Raw genomic sequence first — 18891 nt, 5'->3', positions numbered from 1 at the left:
CATTTTCTTGTCCTGTAAAAATAGCTTTCTTTCTTTCTTTCTTTCTTTCTTTCTTTTTGTACTGGGGGTTGAACTCAGTTGTCATGGAAGGGCAAAAGCATTTGGATTTGGAGCTGATCAGCTGAAGTAGCCAAGGCTTTGGGAACTTATGTGAAATCTTTGAGATGATGTGTAGATATTTGTTGATCTGTTGTCCTAGGAGAATATCACTATCCTTTTTATCTTTAGGGCAAAATCCTTGGGAAAGTGTATACATACTTTATGGAATTCCAAATTTTAGATTTGGAAAAATTGAGGAATAAATTAATAAATTGCTCTTGTTGATTGGTAGCATTCTTTATCATGCAGTCAATGAGCGCTGGAGTAAGAGTCCCTGAATTTTGTGCAGTGTTCTATGAGATTGGGCAAAAGCTCAACCAGCTCTTAGGCACATTTGGTAGCACTGAAATGTGAGAAGGAAGCATCTGAAGCCCTTGTGAGGTAGTATGGCCTGGAGTTAAAGTCACATTTAAAGAATCAGACTGGAATTGAAATTCTAGATCTGACCCTTGCTGGCTGTGTGACCTTGGGCAAATTCCACACCTTTCATTATTTCTGTTTCTTCTTCTGGTGTAACATCTTTGTCATCATTGTTACCATCACCATGACACCAGCACAGCATAGTTCATGCCAGTGTCTATGCTGAACCTCCACACCCATTATCTTGTTTAACCTTCATGAAAACCTTATAAACTTGTAAAACCATATAACCTTCATGAAAACATTATCTTTTGAAAAATATATGTGTATACATAAAAACTAGGGCACTCTGGCACATACAGAAGTAACTTGAAGAATATCATATACATAGTGGCAAAGCTCAGGCTGAAATCTGTTATTCCAGCCCAGGGTTCATATTCTTAAACTTAGTGTAAAGATTAATAATAATAATAATGCTTATACTAATAACAAATAGGGTTAATGTAAGAAATAAAAATGGAAGTGATTTTTTAAAATTTTTTTTAAGTTTTTTTTTTTTTAGTCATAGACGGACACAATATCTTTATTTATTTATTTTTATGTGGTGCTGAGGACCAAACCCAGTGCCTCACGCATGCGAAGCAAGTGCTCTACCACTGAGCTACAACCCCAGTCCTGGACGTGATTATGTATTTGAAGTGTATTGACTCTTTATTTTTTTTAAATATTTATTTATTTATTTATTTATTTATTTATTTAGTTGTTGATAGTCCTTTCTTTATTTTACGTGGTGCTTAGAATTAAACCCAGTGCCTCACATGTGCCAGGCAAGTGTGCTACCACTGAGCCCCAGCCCCAGTCCTTGACTCTTTTTATAAAGTGCTATGTTGTTTTATGCATATTAGTCAGCTGCTTTTTATAAATGAAAGCAAAATTCTTATTAACAAATTAAAAAAAAAAGATTTCTCTGGAATTTTCTTCCTTCCCAACTGGGTTTGCATTAGCTAGGCAGATGAGATAATAGTCTTCATTTCAGTTTTTCTCTAATTGTATTTCTAAAGTCTTGCTAAATAAATCAGCTTTGATTATTATCTGCCTTCTTGGCTTCCATATTGACTGTTACAAAATACCTTCTGTTGGCTAAGGCTACTGGGTAGGTTGTCGTGCACCTGTTCTTTCATAGGTTATAAAGTGCCTGTGGTGATAATTATGAAAGGGATGTAGATTTCTGAAAGTTTCCCGTGTTTTCTCTTCCCTCCTCTTCTTTACATTTTCTATAACAGTGGTCATAGGGTGGACACAATGAATGTAGTCTGCTTTGCAAGAAATTTAGTCAATAGTGATAGACAAACATAGATAACAGCAGATGAAGCCAGGTTTGGTGGCACAATTGTAATCCCAGCTACTTGGAGGCTGAGGTAGGAAGATCAAAAGTTCAAGACCTGCCTGGGCAATTTAGTAAGACTTTGTCTAAAAATAAAAAGGACTGGAATATAGTTCAATGGTACAGTGTCCCTGGGTTCAATCCCCAGTAGTCCCCCAAAACAAAACAACAACAGCAAACCCAGCAGGTAGTCAAGTATGGGACAAGTACAGCTATTTCAAAAGGAGAGAAGACTGCAGAAATTGTATAAGTATTATTTTTTTTGTGTTTTTGGTTACGCAGGGGATTGAACTTAGAACCTGAGCATGCTAGGCAAGTGCTCTACCCCTGAATAACATCCCCATCCCTTTTTATCTTTTATTTAGAGACAGGGTCTCACTGAACTGCTTAGGACTTTCAAAGTTAGGTTGCTGAGGCTTGCTTTGAACTTGTGATCCTCCTGCCTCAGCCTCCTTAGCTATTGAGATTACAGGCAGGTACCACCTTGCAGGTTCCCTCATCCTTTTTAAAAAATATTTATTTTTACTTGTAGTTGGACACAATACCTTTGTTTTATTTATTTATTTTTTATGTGGTGCTGAGGATGGAACTGGCATGTGCTGAGCGAGTGCTCTACCACTGAGCCACAACCCCGGCCCCTCCCTCATCCTTTTTATAAGGACACTGGTGATTACATTTAATTCATGGCCCACTCAGATTATGGAAATCCCCATCCCCAAATCCTTAATCACATCTGCAAAGTCCTTTTTGCCATCAAAGCTCCTGTTTATAGTTCCAGAGATCAGACGTGGAAGATGTCATTTTTAGTTAGGTGTTGTAGGTGTTTTGGGAGTTTTCAGTTTTTCTTTTGCAAACCAGTCCTTCAGTGCACATCATTGCATGTCCATGGGTGCACATGTGATAGTATTTCTCTAGGGTAGATCCTTAGAGGTAGAACTGCTGGGTCCTAGGTGACCATTTTAATAAATACTACCAAATTGTTCTCCCAAATGGCTGTGCCAGTTTCTACTCCCAGTATCAGTGTTTCATGGGACTGCTTTTCCTCACACCCTTGTGGAGACCATTTTAGAATTCAAGAGTTTGCTTAAATTTTTTCATTTTACTTAAGCCAGTGGCTCTCACTCCATAGATGACATTATATATCACTGCTATTTCTTCAAATCTGCTATTTTTGCAGTAGGCATAATTGGGTATCTGGAAATGCATGCCAAACCCTGGTCAGCTGTAAGAGCCAGAGTTTTCCCTTGGTGCCATCCAGCTCTTATCAGTTCACTTCAGGACCTCTCTTCTTGATCTCCTTCAGCTCCTGGCATAACCTCATTTGGGTCAGTAATCCAGTTAATACAGTCCATGTCCATATATAGGCAGGAAAGAAGATGACTTCTTAGTCTGTGATGTTTGGGGACGCTGCCAGAGGCCAGCAGAGCCAGGGAGCTGCACTCACCAGGCTGAGATGCCTTGGTTTTTGAAGTATGCTCAGAGTGCACAGCACTTGTTTTAACAATTTGGACTCAGATTCCCTTAAAAGTTTCTCTGTTCCATATTAATATAATGAGTAATCCCACATTTTTGAACCTGATATTAAGTGAATTGTATTTTGTGATATGCAAAACTTTGTGTGGGGGATGGGGACAGTACTGGGAATTAACCCAAGGCCTTGAGATGCTAGACAGATCTCCATCAGCCCTTTTTCATTTTTTTTTTTTTTGAGACAGGGTCTCATTCAGTTGCCATCCTCTTGCTGCAGCCTCCCAAGTAGCTGGGGTTACAGGTGTGTGCCACCATGCCCAGCTGCAAAATCTTTTTGATTATAAAAAATAATACATGAATACTGTAGAAAATATTAAAAAATATTAGAGACACTGTTTAAATAGCCTGGAATTGCATCAGCTAGAAAAAAATATTATTTTTAAAATTTTGAACCCAATACCTTTATTTTAGTTATTTAGTGTTATGTGATGCTGAGAATTGAACCCAGTGCCTTGCACGTGCTAGGCACATGCTAGGCAAGTGCTTTACTGTTGAGCCACAACCCCAACCCCAAAAATTAATTTTTAATTATGTTCTTCAAATCATTCTTTAGTATACCAAACCGGCATTATATACTATGTATTGTATTCTTACTGGATACATTTTGTTGGATTCTATTTAAAACAATTTTTAATGGCTATATAGTAGTGTCGTGCACCCCCCATCCCCCAGTTTCAGAACTTGGGGTAATGGGGCTCTACCAGTGAGCTGTATCCCCAACTCTTTGTGTTTTCTATTTTTGGAAAAGGGTCTCATTGGATTGCCCAGGCTGCCCTGGAACTTGCCATTCTCCTGCTTCAGCCTCTAGACTAGCTGGGATTATGGGCAAGCACCACCATGCTTGGCTACACAATAGCTTTTGGATGACTATGATTGTTTTTTATATTACTACTATTACTTTAAATCTGTTATTATAAAGATAATACCAATTTATAGAAAGTTAAATGATTTTTAGTGCTTAGAGTCATTGTTTGATAAAAAGCTTGGTGAATTTTAAATTTGTAGTTAATAAAGTGTGTTTCTGCAACCTAATACTGTTGACAAGTTACAGTATAAAGGTATTTAAATAGTACTATATAATTCCTCTCCTAATAACATTGAACATATATATGGAGCTTTGAGTTTAGAAAGTGCTATTAAATACATATGTGGGATAATTAATGTTCCATGATGGGACACATCAGAGTGCACAAATTTGAATCCCTAGTGTTTCTACTAAAACCCGCAGTTGGATGAATTACTAGGTCAGAGCACAGTATGTAGCAATTTTAGATTAACAATAAGGAGATACATAATTTGCAAACTATTTTATGCAAAAATTGTTTATTTAGTAATGCTAATAACTACAGATGCTTTAAGTAGTGGTTTTATACCAACAAAATATTAACATTCAGCTTGTATTTGTAATGGATCTTTTCTGTGTTTACTGTGCTTGCTTTGTGCTCTGTAGTTTGCATTACTGACTTCATATGAACAATAGGTGTAGCTATTTACTGGACTGAGTAGAAAATCAGGACCTTTGTCTTTGTTGATATGTTTGGTTTTCTTACTGCTGAAATGAAATGAGAATAGAAGAAGAATCTGTGTCAACATATTTGCATTTAAACAGCGGTACATAATAGAACTAACTATCTTTATTTCTTTTTTTTTTTTAATTTGTTCTTTTTAGTTATACATTACAGTAGAATGTATTTTGGCAAATTATACGTACATAGAGTACATAACTTATTCTATTTAGGATCCCATTCTTGTGGTTGTACATGATGTGGAGTTACCCTGGCTATGTATTCAAATACAAGGCTAGGGAAGTTATGTCTGATTAATTCTACTGTCTTTCCTATTCCCCTCCCTCCTCCCTTATTTCATTCCCCTTTGTCTAATCCAATGGATTTCTATTCTTCTCCTCCACATCCTCCCTTGTTTGGGTCAGCATCCACATATCAGAGAGAACATTTGGCCTTTGGTTTTGGGGGATTGGCTTATTTCACTTAGCATGATAGTTTCCAGTTCCATCCATTTACTGACAAATGCCATTATTTCTTTCTTCTTTACAACTGAGTAATATTCCATTGTGTATTTATACCATACTTTCTTTTTTTTTTAAATTTTTTTTTATTGCTCAAAACATTGCAATGATCTTGACATATCATACATTTGAATCAAATGGGGTACATAATCTTATTTTTCCATGTGTACAGATTGCAGGATCACATTGGTTATACAGTCACGTTTATACATAAGGCCATACTAGTGTCTATTGTATTGTGCTGCCCTTCTTTTTTTTTTTTTTTTTTTTTTTAAAGAGAGAGTGAGAGAGGAGAGAGAGAGAGAGAGAGAGAGAGAGAGAGAGAGAGAGAGAGAATTTTTTAATATTTATTTTTTAGTTATTGGCGGACACAACATCTTTGTTTGTATGTGGTGCTGAGAATGGAACCCGGGCCGCACGCATGCCAGGTGAGCGTGCTACCACTTGAGCCACATCCCCAGCCCTTCTTCTTCTTCTTCTTTTTTTTTTTTTTAAAGAGAGAGAGAGAGAGAGAGAGAGAGAGAGAGAGAGAGAGAGAGAGAGAGAGAGAGAGAATTTTTTTTTTAATATTTATTTTTTAGTTTTCGGCGGACACAACATCCTTGTTTGTATGTGGTGCTGAGGATCGAACCCGGGCCACACGCATGCCAGGCGAGCGCGCTACCGCTTGAGCCACATCCCCAGCCCCGGCCCTTCTTCTTTATCCAGTCATTTGTTAAAGGACACTATGTTGTTTCCATCCTTAGCTATTGTGAGTTGAGCTGCTATAAACATTGATGTAGGTGTGTCACTATAGTATGCTGTTTTTAAGTCCTTTGGGTATAGACTGAGGAATTGGGTAACTGGGTCAAATGGTGGTTCCATTCCAAGTTTTCTAAGGAATCTCCATACTGCTTTCTATACTGGTTGTACCAATTTGCAGTCCCACCAACAATGTATGAGAGTACCTTTCTCCCCACACTCTCACTAATATTTATTATTACTTTTATTCTTTATAATTGTCATTCTGACTGGGGTGAAATGGAATCTCAGTGTAGTTTTAATTTGCATTTCTCTAATTGCTGGAAATGTTGAGCATTTTTTCATGTATTTTTTGACCATTTGATCTCTTCTAAGAAGAATTTGTTCAGATCCTTTGCTCATTTTTGATTGCATTATCGATTTTTCAGGTGTTGAGTTTTTTGAGTTCTTTGTATAATCTGGAGGGTAATGCTCTTTCTGAGGTACAGGTGGTAAAAATTTTCTCCCATTCTGTAGGCTCTCTGTTCATGTTCTTGATTGTTTCCTTTTTTTTTTTTTTTTTTTTGTGAAGAAGCTTTTCAGTTTGATGCCATCCCATTTATTGATTCTTGATTTTACTTCTTGAACTTTAGGAGTCTTATTGAGGAAGTTGATCCCTAAGCCATTATGACGGAGAGTTGGGCCTACTTTTTCTTCTAATAAGTGCAGGGTCACTGGTCTAATGCCTAGGTCCTTAATCTACTTAGAGTTGAGTTTTGTGCAGGGTGAGAAATAAGGGTTCAATTTTTCATTCTATTACATATGGATTTCCAGTTTTCTCAATACCATTTGTTGAAGAGGCTATCTTTTTTCCAATGTAAGTTTATGGAAAAAATGTTATGTCTGATTAATTCTACTGTTCATCTTATTTCCCTCCCTCGTCCCCTCCCTTCCCTTCATTCCCCACTGTATGTCTAGGATGAGATAACTGTATTTATGTGGATGTGTCTTTGTGTCTTCTATTCTGTTCCATTGGTCTTCATGTCTGTTTTGGTGCCAATACCATGCTGTTTTTGTTACTATAGCTCCGTTCTTTATTTCTTGATATCAGTTCCTCCCAAATCATTAAGTTATAGTGTAATTGTAAAACAGTTTATAGGTTATTTAATCTAAAAAGAGGAAATATGGGTAAAAAGTTCAAAATATGGGGCTGGGGATGTGGCTCAAGCGGTAGCACGCTTGCCTGGCATGCGTGCGGCCCGGGTTCGATCCTCAGCACCACATACAAACAGAGATGTTGTGTCCGCCGAAAACTAAAAAATAAATATTAAAAAAAATTCTCTCCTCTCTCTCTCTCTCAAAAAAAAAAAATTATAAAAAAAAAAGTTCAAAATATGTTTAGAGTCTTTGGGGAAAGGGTGTTTTGATGAACTTATAATAAAGAAAAGTTTATTTTCCCAAGGGGATATTTCCTACCCCCAAGACTTTATGGTTGGTAAACTTTAAAATAAATTTTTTCTTAAATTTTTGTAGTGCTAGGGATTGAACCCAAGACCTCACACATGCCAGTGAAGCACTTTACCATAGAACTACATTTCTAGCTCCCAGTGGAGATTCTTTTTTAAATTTTTTTAGTTGTCAAAGGATATTTTTTTATTTATACGTGGTGCTGAGAATCAAACCCAATGCTTCACACATGCTAGGCAAGTGCTCTACCACTGAGCCCCAACCCCAGTGCCCCTGGAGGGATTCTTATCCTGAATAGAATTCCCAGGGTTTATGAACTTGGATGGGAAAAATGTATTTTTACTTTCACATACTTTTAGCTGAAATTCAGCATTTCCTCCACTTATGAATGTAGTCAACAAACCTCCATAGAATTGGCAGAACCTGTGACTTTGCAACAAGCATTTATAGGTATTATTTTATTATATTGCAGTTGTTGAACTGTCTTAAAGTATGGTTTATGCTCACCATTGCTTAGGAAATATGGTAATTATTAGATCTTGTTATCCAATGTGCTGATAAATGAAGCTCCTATGTTATGATGTCACAGGTTTGTTGAAATATTTTGGTAACTGTATTTCAGTATACTATGACAGGTTTCTTATAATCCCATATTTTGGTTTTGGTTTTGACTTTTGTTGTTGCTGGGGTAGGGGAGGTGCTGGGGAGCAAATGCAGGGCCTTGAGTATGTTAGGCAAGTGGGTGTTCTGATTTTGCCCATTTGTTAAATATCCTGTCATTTACAATGAAGTTTTTTTTTTTGTTTGTTTGGTTTTTTTGTGTGTGTGTGTGGGGAGGGTGCTGGGAATTGAACCCAGGACCTTGTGCATGTGAGGCAAGTACTCTACCAACTGAGCTATATCCCCAGCCCTGAAGCTGGGTTTTTTAAGAAAATAAAATATCTGTTAAAATTACTTTTTTTAAAAGCCCAATTTTCTCCTCTCCCCTTTGTCTGAAGAGAATGTTGGTCAGCTGAAGGTATGTGAAAAAAATTTCAGTAACATACTTTATATTGGTGTCTTATACTTCTAATTGAAAACCATTTTAAACAGGTGGCCCCAGGCAGTAACAGTTGCTATCCCCAGAGAAACATTGTTTTTAAAGTCGGAAGTTCATTTTACTTTCATCTTCTCTATAGAGTACAATTATACTCTGGTGGTTTCTTTTATTGTTCCGATTGTTACTTTACATTTGCTGCTGACAGGTTTCAGGAGTTTTGCTTAAATAGTCTCCAGAATTGCACCGTTCAGTTGGTTGCCATTGCCCACACGTGGGTGCTGGGTACCTGTAACATGGCTAGTCAGAAATGAAATGTGCTGAAAATGTAATGTATAGAGTACTTGGACGACATCATGCCAAAAAAAGGAGAAAGATCCCATTAATATCAATATTACTTTATATTAGTTAAATGTTGAAATGATAATATATTGGATGTGATGGGTTAAGTAAAATATGATTTAAATTTTAAAACATAAAAATTAATTTTATATCTATCTATCTGTCTGTCTATCTATTTATGCAGTGCTGGGGATTGAATCCAGGGGTGCTCTACCACTGGGTTACAGTCCCAGCCCTGTAATTTTTTTTTTTTTTTTTGAGACAGGGTCTCACCAAGTTGCCCAGGCTGGCTTCAAGCTTTGGATTCTTCTGCCTCAGCTTCCCAAGAACTGGGATTGTCGGAGTGGAGGGGAGGGGAGGGGGGATAGTAGAGGATAGGAAAGGCAGCAAAATACAACAGACACTAGTATGGCAATATGTAAATCAATGGATGTGTAACTGATGTGAGTCTGCAGTCTGTATATGGGGTAAAAATGGGAGTTCATAACCCACTTGAATCAAAGTGTGAAATATGATATATCAAGAACTATGTAATGTTTTGAACAACCAACAATAGAAATTAAAAAAGAAAAAAGAAAAAATTAAAAAAAAATAAAAAAAATAAAAAAATAAAACATAAATTAACCACATGAAAAAAAAAAAAAAAGAGAAAACAATATTATGAAAACTGAGAACAAAAGTAGACCAGAGATGCATTCCACTGCACAGTAAAGTTCTGGATTTTTCCAGTGATGCTCTTGGATTATCTGACTAGATGAACAGGAACGCCTATAGAGTATTTTAGAAAAACCTCCATTAAAAGTTACTTCCTTGTGGAGGTGTAACCGATGTGATTCTGCAATCTGTATTTGGGGTAAAAATGGGAGTTCAAAATTCACTTGAATCTAATATATGTAATACGAGATGTCAAGAGCTTTGTAATATTTTGAACAACCAATAAAAAAAAATAAAAAATAAAAGTTACTTCTTAAACATTGCGTATTTGAATCAGTAAAATTCAGATGTCTTGAAAATGTGTTTTAATAAAGGTGTTATATTTTGAAAAAAAAAAAAAAAAAGAACTGGGATTGTCACTGGAGAGAAATGTCTTTGGAGAAGGGTCCAAGGAGTTCTGGAGGGAAGGGGGAATTGGACTCAGAATCGGCTGAGTTCTTGGCCTATTTGATGGGAAAGAATTTCAGCACATCCCAGACAAAGGCATAGACAGAGGTTTATTTAGGAGGTAGATACATATTCAAGGGGGGTTGCAGGGTGTCTCAAGAATGGAAAGCCTCTCTTTGGGGGGGGGGTGCAGTATTTACAGAGGGCTGTACTTAGGGGCTGCACTGGAGGTGGAGCTAGGGTGGAGTGGCAGTTTCCCCTATAGCTTACGTATTTCCCACATTTTAAGAGCTCTGCTTTATGCATTTCAGTGACTTTTGGGAGTTTCTTTTGAGACTTAGCATATCTCTCTCTCTTTATCCTAAATCCTTATCCCAGGATTATAACTGAGCCCATTGGGTAGGTTTGTTATCTTTATTAATGTGGCTACTAAAAAATATTAATTTTTTTCTTTTTTTAATTGATTTTATTATTTTTTAAATACACGACAACAGTGGAATGCATTACAATCCTTATTACACATATAGATCACAATTTTTCGTATCTCTGTATATAAAATATGTTCACGTCAATTTATGCCACTATACATGAACTAAAAAATATTAAATTTTTGTATGTGTTTTATATATTTCTTTTTTTTTTTTAAATGTTTATTTTTCAGTTTTAGGTGGACACAATATCTTTATTTTTATTTGTATGTGGTGCCGAGAATCGAACCCAGTGCCTCACGCATGCTAGGCAAGTGTGCTACCACTTGAGCCACATCCCAGCCCCTTATATATTTCTTTTGGATAGTGTTCCTTTAGACAGATTGGCCAACTTGTCCTTAGGGCCATATCAAGATAACTTTTTCTCAATAAAAAGCTCTTTAGTTGTTGTTTGGTTTGTTTTGGTATTGGGTATTGAATGTGGGGTGCTTTACTACTTAGCTGTTTCCCTGTCTTTTTTTTTTTTGGAGACAGGATCTCATTAAGTTGTTGAAGATGGCCTCAAGCTTGTGATTGTCCTGCCTCAGTGTCCCAAGTTGCTGGGATTACAGGTGTGAACCACCACACCTGCTTAGAGAAATAGTTTTAATAAACAGAGAAGCTGGGCATGGTGGTGCATGTCTATAATCCCAGCTACTCAGGAGGCTACAGTAGGAGGATTGCCAAATTTGGGGTCAGCCTGGGCAACTTAGACCCCTGTCTCAATATAAAAAACAATTAAAAAGGTCTGGAGAAATTATTCAGTGTTAAAGCACCTCTGGGTTCCAACCCCAGTGCTGGGGTGGTGGTGGAGGTGGGAAATAGTGGGAATATTCTCTTTAAAAATGCTATAGTAGGGGCTGGGGTTGTATCTCAGTGGTAGAGCACTTAGCTGGCACATGTAAGGCACTGGGTTTGATCCTCAGCATCACATAAAAATAAAAAAATAATATAAAGATATTGTGTCCATCTACAACTAAAAAAATATGGGGGGCGGAGAATGCTATAGTACACATCTGTAACCATCTAGCTTTATTTATCATAAATCAGAATGAGAGACTTTAGAGACTTTGTTTAAATTGATGGGATTATTTTGCTGTTTGTGTTATACGCATAATTAAAATCATATTTATGGCCATGTGTAATGTAGTATATAAATTATCTGTATATTTAGAAATTTTAGACAGCATATGATTCAAAATTTCTAAGGTTTCCTACAGATGCAGCTCAGTGATAGAACACTTTTGTAGCATGCCTGAGGTCCTGAGTTTGATCCCCAGCTTCAAAAAACAAAACAAACAAAATTGAAAGTTTGAAAAGGGAATACAGGGGCAAGGCTTCACATCCTTCCCACTCCCAATCCCAATAACAGCCAGCATTACTAGCTGCCTAGGTCCCCCAGGGACAGTTAGTGCGCACACAAGTGATACATTAGCCTGATTTGCTGGTCTCCCCTTTCCTCTGTGCTAACCACCTTAGCCTGTTGGTGTTGTAATAGCAGGACTGAAAGGCTCCCATCCTCAGGGCCTTCCTCTTCCCTCTGGATGAAATTAGCTTCCGTAAAGCCACCACCAGGTGGGTAATAGAGCTGGCATTTTTGAGACTATTAAAGAATGAAATTATTTTTATTTATTTATTTATTAGATGTAAATGGACACAACATAATGCCTTTATTTTTATGTGGTGCTGGGGATCAAACCCGGGCCCTGCCGGTGCTAGGCGAGCACTCTACCACTGAGCCACAATCCCAGCCCAAGAATGAAATTCTTAAAACTTAGCATGTTGAAAAAAAAAAGTGAAAAACAGTGACATTACTCAGGAAAACTTAAGCCTTGTTTGCAGATAAGTGGGGAAGTTTTGAAACAACTGGAACAGTGACTCTTTTCAAATAAATACATACAGTTGTTTTAGCACAGTCCCAGTGAGTACAGATAGATCTTTCAGGGACCATAGCAAAAGAGACAGGGGACCTTTAGCTCAAAGGCTTACTGATTGCAAGACTGTTTGGTAATTCTTTTATAATTGGGGTTACACCATGTTAACTGGACCTAGAACAATTCTCCTAAATTTTGATATGGCAGATTCATCTCCTCTTTCTCCAAGCAATTATGTCAGTATTAAAAAAGTCACCCTTCCTGCTTCTGGAGTTAGGTACTTGTATGTTAAATAAGTATTTAACATATTTGATACAACATTAGTGTTTTTTTTGTGTGTGTATGTGTGTGATGTTGGGGACTGAACCCAAGGCCTTGTGCATGCAAGGTAAGCACTCTACCAACTAAGCTATACCCCCAGCCCAACAATAGTTTTTAAATATGTATAAAATGCTGTATTACATGGTTCTTTGCTTTGCCTATAATTTTTGGAATGCTTCTTAACACGTGGAGTCATACAGAATATCGTGCCCTCTGGGACTCAGAAGGATAGTGTGCTGAGTCAGTGACAAATAACCTGCTACTCCAAAATGCTGCGCCTCTGGCAGATATATACAGATATAGAGAGGGAGCCCAGGCCTAGGTGGCAACACATCTAGCCAGCTTTTAGCCCAGCTCTGTCACCTATCAATGAGAAGACTTAAAGGAAATATATGAGGTAACATACTCAGAACAGCGACTGGCACTTGGCACTTAAAAATGAAAAAAAAAAAAATGTCTGTGAGATAAAAGTTTTGCTATTAAATGCTCATTATAGTTCAGAGATTGGACTTCTCAAGTTTTGTTGGCATGGTGCATTCTAAAATCATGTGTCATCACGGATAAATAGATAATATCCCTAAAGTTTTTTAAAACCTGGAAAAAAGAGATCCTTATTTTTATTTACATATAGTTGAATAAAAGTAGATATTGGTCTTGATCTTGTTTTCAACAGGAATAATATTGTTGGTTATTTTGCTAGGAACAGATGAGACTAAATGTAATTTCTCCAAATTGCATTGAAACAATTCTTATGATTTTTATAATTTTCTCTTATACATTCTTTTTTATATAGGCTTCTTTCTTTTATTCTTTCATGTATTGGGCATAAAAGGTCAAGGTATTTCCTTATTGAGAGTTGCCCCTCAGAACATTATTCTTGGGCTGGGTGTGGTGGTGCTGCTCACCCAGGTGGTACACACCTGTAATCCCAGAAGTTTGGGAGGCTGAGGCAGGAGGATCACAAGTTCAAAGCCAACCTCAGCAACTTAGCAAGGCCTTAAACAACTAAGTGAGACTGTCTCAAAAATAAAAAATAAAAGGGCTGGGAAGGTAGCTCAGTGGTAAAAGCACCCAAGGGCTCACCCCAGTACCACAATAAATGAATGAATAAATAAATAAGTAAACAAAACAAGCAAGCAGAAATCATTTCTAGTTCATAAGTCAAGAAAAAACTATTGTTGCACTTGTGTACAGCAGCATGTGCATACCACCTGAGGTTCTTGTTAAATTTTAGTTTGGTTCAGTGATTCTAGGGTGGGACCTGACATTTTACATTTCTAAGGAGCTCCCAGGTAATGCCAGTGCTCAGGACCCAGGACCACACTTAGAGAAGCAGTTTTGTTTTGCAATGCTTAGAACTGTGAACCTAGACAGAGCCTTCCACATTCTAGGCAAGCACTCTACCACTGAGCCATACCCTAGCCTATAATGTTTTATTTTATGTATGAACCATATTTTGTTTAACTGACCGCCTTATTTTGTTCCTTTATAAATAATCTTGTGAAATAGATAGTATAGGAATTATCTTTTAGAGATGAAAACACTGAGGCTTTGTAGTTAAAAAATAAAATAGATTTTTATTTTAAAAAATAAAATAAAATAATAGATGTTTATTGAGTTGGAGGCCTAGAATTATAATGATGCCATCCATACCATATGCCAGCATTTTATAAGTGACAAGTAATATGATAGGGTTCTGAAACAGTGAATCTGGGAGTCTTTGAATACTATTTAATGTTTTGTTTGTTTGTTTTGGGGATTTGGTACTGGGTTTGATTCCTGAAGTGCTCTACCATTCAGCTATGCCCCTAGCTCTTTTTATTTTTTTTTTTTTTTTTGAGACAGGGTCTCCTTACATTGCTGACCTTGAACTTATGATCCTTGTGCCTCAGCCTCCCTCCTGAGTCACTAGGATTACAGGCAGGCTCCCTGCATCCTGCAGTGTTTATAATCTTTTTATCTTTGTTACATAGGTCTCTACTTTGGTAAAGAATGTTTTGTATTGTTTTTGGTACTGTGAATTGAACCTAGGACAGCTTTACCAATGAGCTAAGTCACCAGCCATTGTTTAAAATTTTTATTTTGAGACAGGGTCTTGCTGAGTTGCTTAGAGCCTCACCAAGGTGCTGAAGTTGGCTTTGAACTTGGGATCCTCCTGTCTCAGCTAACTAGTAGCTGGGATTACAGGCATGAACTACCATGCCTGGTTAAGAATGTCTAAAAATTTATTTAACCATTTTTTTTTTTTAAATCACATGGACTTAATGTCCAATTTTCAGAGATTATATAAGAAAATTATATTATATAAGAAAATTACATCCCCATCCTGAATGCTCCCAAATAACTACGGTGGTAATTGGTGTTCATTTTTTCTTCTTTTGAGATGGAGTCCTTGTATTATCTAGGTTGGTCTTCAACGCCTTCCTGGGGCAGAGGTGCTCCTCCTGCCTAAACCTCCCAAGTAGTTAGGCCTATAGGCACGGGCCACCATGTCTGATTACTAATGGTATTTCTTACTTGGCTATATTTCCTCAGTGACAGTATTTGCTTCTCAGTTAAATTCTGATTCCTCTTCTCTGAGCTTATTTTTCCCATTCTTTCTTTCTTTTTTTTTTTAATCAGTTTTCCTCTTACTCTATTTGTGTGAAGAGAATGGGTACCATTAGGAATGTGGGTTTTACTTTCCAGTCACATCACATCTTAAGCTTTTATAGTCATAGAACTTGTAGAGCTGAAAATGTCTTGAGATCACTTAATCCAGCTTTTTGTTCAGAAGATACTGAGTTCCTTTGGTCTATCATGGTCGATACTGAGAAGTTGGTGGCTTTTAAAATTTCTCTGGAATATTCAATAGGTTACATAGAGCAGAGCTTCTCAAAGTGTGATCCATGTACTGGGAACCATTTGTTACTCTGGTGACAAGATATATACAAAGATGGAGAGGAAATACTTAGAAACTTCAAAGTTTTCTATCTGTGCAGCCTAATAATAAAACTTGAGACTTATATTTTTTATGTCCTATTTTTCACTTTTTAAAAAATGATTGATTTTGTTTACATTGTATAAAAATATTATTCTACAGTAGATTGAAAGAAAATAAGACAAATAAAAAACTTGATTCTTTAGCATAGTGTGTGAAGCACTGATGTAGAATATCCAACACAGTGTCATGTAGAAGTCTCTTCTGCCAGTTTTCAAGTACAAATAACTGTGGTTTTTTTTTTTCTTTTTTCTTAAAAAATATTAGTTTTGCTGTAATTTGAAGAGAGATTTACACATGGTAGAAATGTAATACATATTTATTCTGATCTTGGAGATACTCATTTAATGTGTTACTATACCCCCAGCTCAGTAAGGTTGGAAAAACTTAAGCTAGTAAGCTATATCCAAAATATTTGAACATGTCATGGCAATATTTGTATGTTACCATCTTGGATAAGAGAAGGAAACGACCTAGTGAGAGAAGTATTGGGACTGGGGTCAGATTTCTTGTCATTTAGCTTTTGGAAAGCACATCGTTGTAACATTATTTAGTGTTCATTTCTATTTTAATATAATTTTGTGTCATTTGTAATGCCTCTTTTAGTTTTAGCAATCATCCCATGTTCTTTGGAATTAGAGTAGCCTTCTCCTGGTTTCTTTTTTTGGGGTGGGGATAACCAGGGATTGAACTCAGGAATATTCAACCACTGATCCACATCCCTAGCCCTGATCCTTCTATTTGTATTTTATTTAGAGTCTAGGCCTCACTGAGTTGCTTAGTGCCTCACTGTTGCTGAGGCTAGCTTTGAACTGGCGATCCTCCTGCCTCAGCCTCCCAAACTCCTGGGATTACAGGAGTGCATCGACACACGGCCTCCTGATTTCTTAATCAAATTGTAGGTGAGCATATTTGTGACATAATAGACATAGACTATCAGAGGCTGTGAACTTAAGTGGTGTTTACAGGTTTGAGGGACATAACTTCAAACTACTCAGGATCATGAAATTGTCACTCCCTATTTAATGATAGAAAGGTCAGTGATGAAGCAAGTGACTATCCATCCCCTAAAAGGCACCTTCTTTTAGAATTCTGTTTACAATCTAAGAATCCTTAAAAATAAGATTCCTTTTACTTACTACATTTTATTTTGGCAAATTTTAAATCCTCTACTTGAACATTCTATGTAATGTCTACTTAATATGATTAATCTTTTTCCATATGATGAAATGGAATGACACATTTTATTTTTCAAAATTTTATTTGGCAAATCCTTCTTCTTCCTTTTTGGTGGTACTGGGGATTGAACCCAGGGCCTTGTGCATGCTAGGCAAGCACTCTACCAACTGAGCTATATCCTCAGTCCCCAAATCCTTCATCTTATGTTTATTTAAATATAGGTGAATATTTTATCTGTAGGGCAGCTATTCATCTTTGTTTTGAAACTAGTTTTTGTTTTTTGTTTTTTTTAATGGTACCAGGGATTGAACCCAGGAATGCTTAACCACTGAGCCACATCCCTATCCCTTTTTATTTATTTATTTTTTTCCTTTTTATTTTGAGACAGAGTCAGCTAAGTTGCTGAGGCTGGCTTTGAACTTGCAGTCCTCCTGCCTCAGCCTCCCAAGTCACTGGGATTACAGGGTGTGCCACCACATCTGGGTTGAAACTAATTTTTATCTGTACAAAGCTCAAATTTTTAAGGTATATGATGTTTGAAATTGAGTTAGGATTTGAGATAACCAACACATAGTCTCCTTCGTGGCTATTAAACTATATGTTTTTCTTTTTTTGACACTGGGATTAAACCTAGGGGTGCCCTACTGCTGAATTACATCCCCAGCCCTTTTTATTTATATTTATTTATTTATTCATTCATTAATTTTTTCTTTTTTGGGGGTGGGGTGGGGAGTACCAGGGATTAAATTCAGGGATCACTCAACCACTAAGCCACATCCCCAAGTTGTTTAGCACCTGGCTTTTGCTAAGGCTGACTTTAAATCTTTGATCCTCCTGCCTCAGCCACTGGGATTACAGGTGTGTGCCATAGCCCAGGATCTCATTTTGTTAAAGAGACCAGGTTTTATTGTGTTGCTCAGGCAAGCAGTGATCCTCCTGCCTTAGCTTACTGAGTATCTGGGACCACCAGTGTGTACCATCACACCTGACTAAAATTGATAGTTTTTTTTCTTTTTAGATATACATGACAGTAGAGTATATTTTGACATATTATACATACATGGAGTATAATTTATAAATCATTTTTTAAAAACTGTTCTTCTTTGCTTCCTATATTTGCAGAGGCATAAGTAGAGCAGGGAGATTTTTGTTAAGTGTCTAAGTGTTATTTTAAAGCCCAATGAGGCTTTCTGCATTATATTATAATGACCCACACGAAGTTCTTCTTTACACAGGACTGGGTTGGACTGCTTGTTTTTCTCTCCATCCTGACCTTCTTTTCCTATCCTTTAGAAATGTCTTTAAAAAGCCATGAGGAAGGCGATGTGATGTTAGTGTTTGCACTGCTTTAAAGCCCACTTCTCCAACTTGTGTTTATACCTGGATTATTTCTGCCTAGGGTTTGAAATGTTAGAAAATGGACATGAAAATTTTCCTAAGAAACCTCTGCTTTCCTTTCTTTGATAGGTTATGCAGATGGTCATTTTTCTCTTACTTTCTAAACTAAATTCACCCATACTCCAATTTATGTAAAAACAAACCTTCAAACTGAACATCGATGTTGTCATATGTGCCCACGCACATACGATATAGTTCTGGTCAGTGCTCTTTTTTTTTTTTTTAAGAGAGAGAGAGAGAGAGAGAGAATTTTTTAATATTTATTTTTTAGTTTTCGGCGGACACAACATCTTTATTTGTATGTGGTGTTGAGATTGAACCCAGCGCCCCACGCATGCCAGGCAAGCATGCTACCACTTTCTTTTTTTTTGTTACTGGGATTGAACTCAGGAGTGCTGTACTGCTGAGCCATATCCCCAGCCATTTATTTATTTATTTTTGAGACAGGATCTTGCTAAGTTGCTGAGGGTTTCACTAATTTGCTGGGGGTTCTTGCTCAATTATTGAGACTGGCCCTGAACTTGTCATCCTCCTGCCCAGCTTTCCCAGCTGCTTAGATTACAGGTGTGTGCCACTGCACCTGACTGTGCTTTTTCATTCTGTGGCC

General features: G+C 37.0%; 1 protein-coding gene and 2 non-coding genes across 10 annotated transcripts in view; 1 reads left to right on the top strand and 2 right to left on the bottom strand.

The window, feature by feature from the left end:
• The window catches only part of Hectd4 (HECT domain E3 ubiquitin protein ligase 4), a 172052-nt gene that overhangs the window by 6169 nt on the left and 146992 nt on the right, over nucleotides 1-18891 (top strand). The window lies entirely within an intron of this gene.
• Nucleotides 8420-8492, bottom strand: Trnav-cac (transfer RNA valine (anticodon CAC)). Its single transcript has one exon. It is a non-coding gene; the product is annotated as a tRNA-Val (tRNA).
• Trnaa-agc (transfer RNA alanine (anticodon AGC)) lies at nucleotides 16996-17066 on the bottom strand. The gene has a single exon. It is a non-coding gene; the product is annotated as a tRNA-Ala (tRNA).

The sequence above is a fragment of the Callospermophilus lateralis genome, chromosome 1, assembly GCF_048772815.1.
Source record: "Callospermophilus lateralis isolate mCalLat2 chromosome 1, mCalLat2.hap1, whole genome shotgun sequence".
Classification (NCBI taxonomy): domain Eukaryota; kingdom Metazoa; phylum Chordata; class Mammalia; order Rodentia; family Sciuridae; genus Callospermophilus; species Callospermophilus lateralis.
Note: the sequence above shows the minus strand (reverse complement) of the source record. Positions and strands in the feature narration are given on the sequence as shown.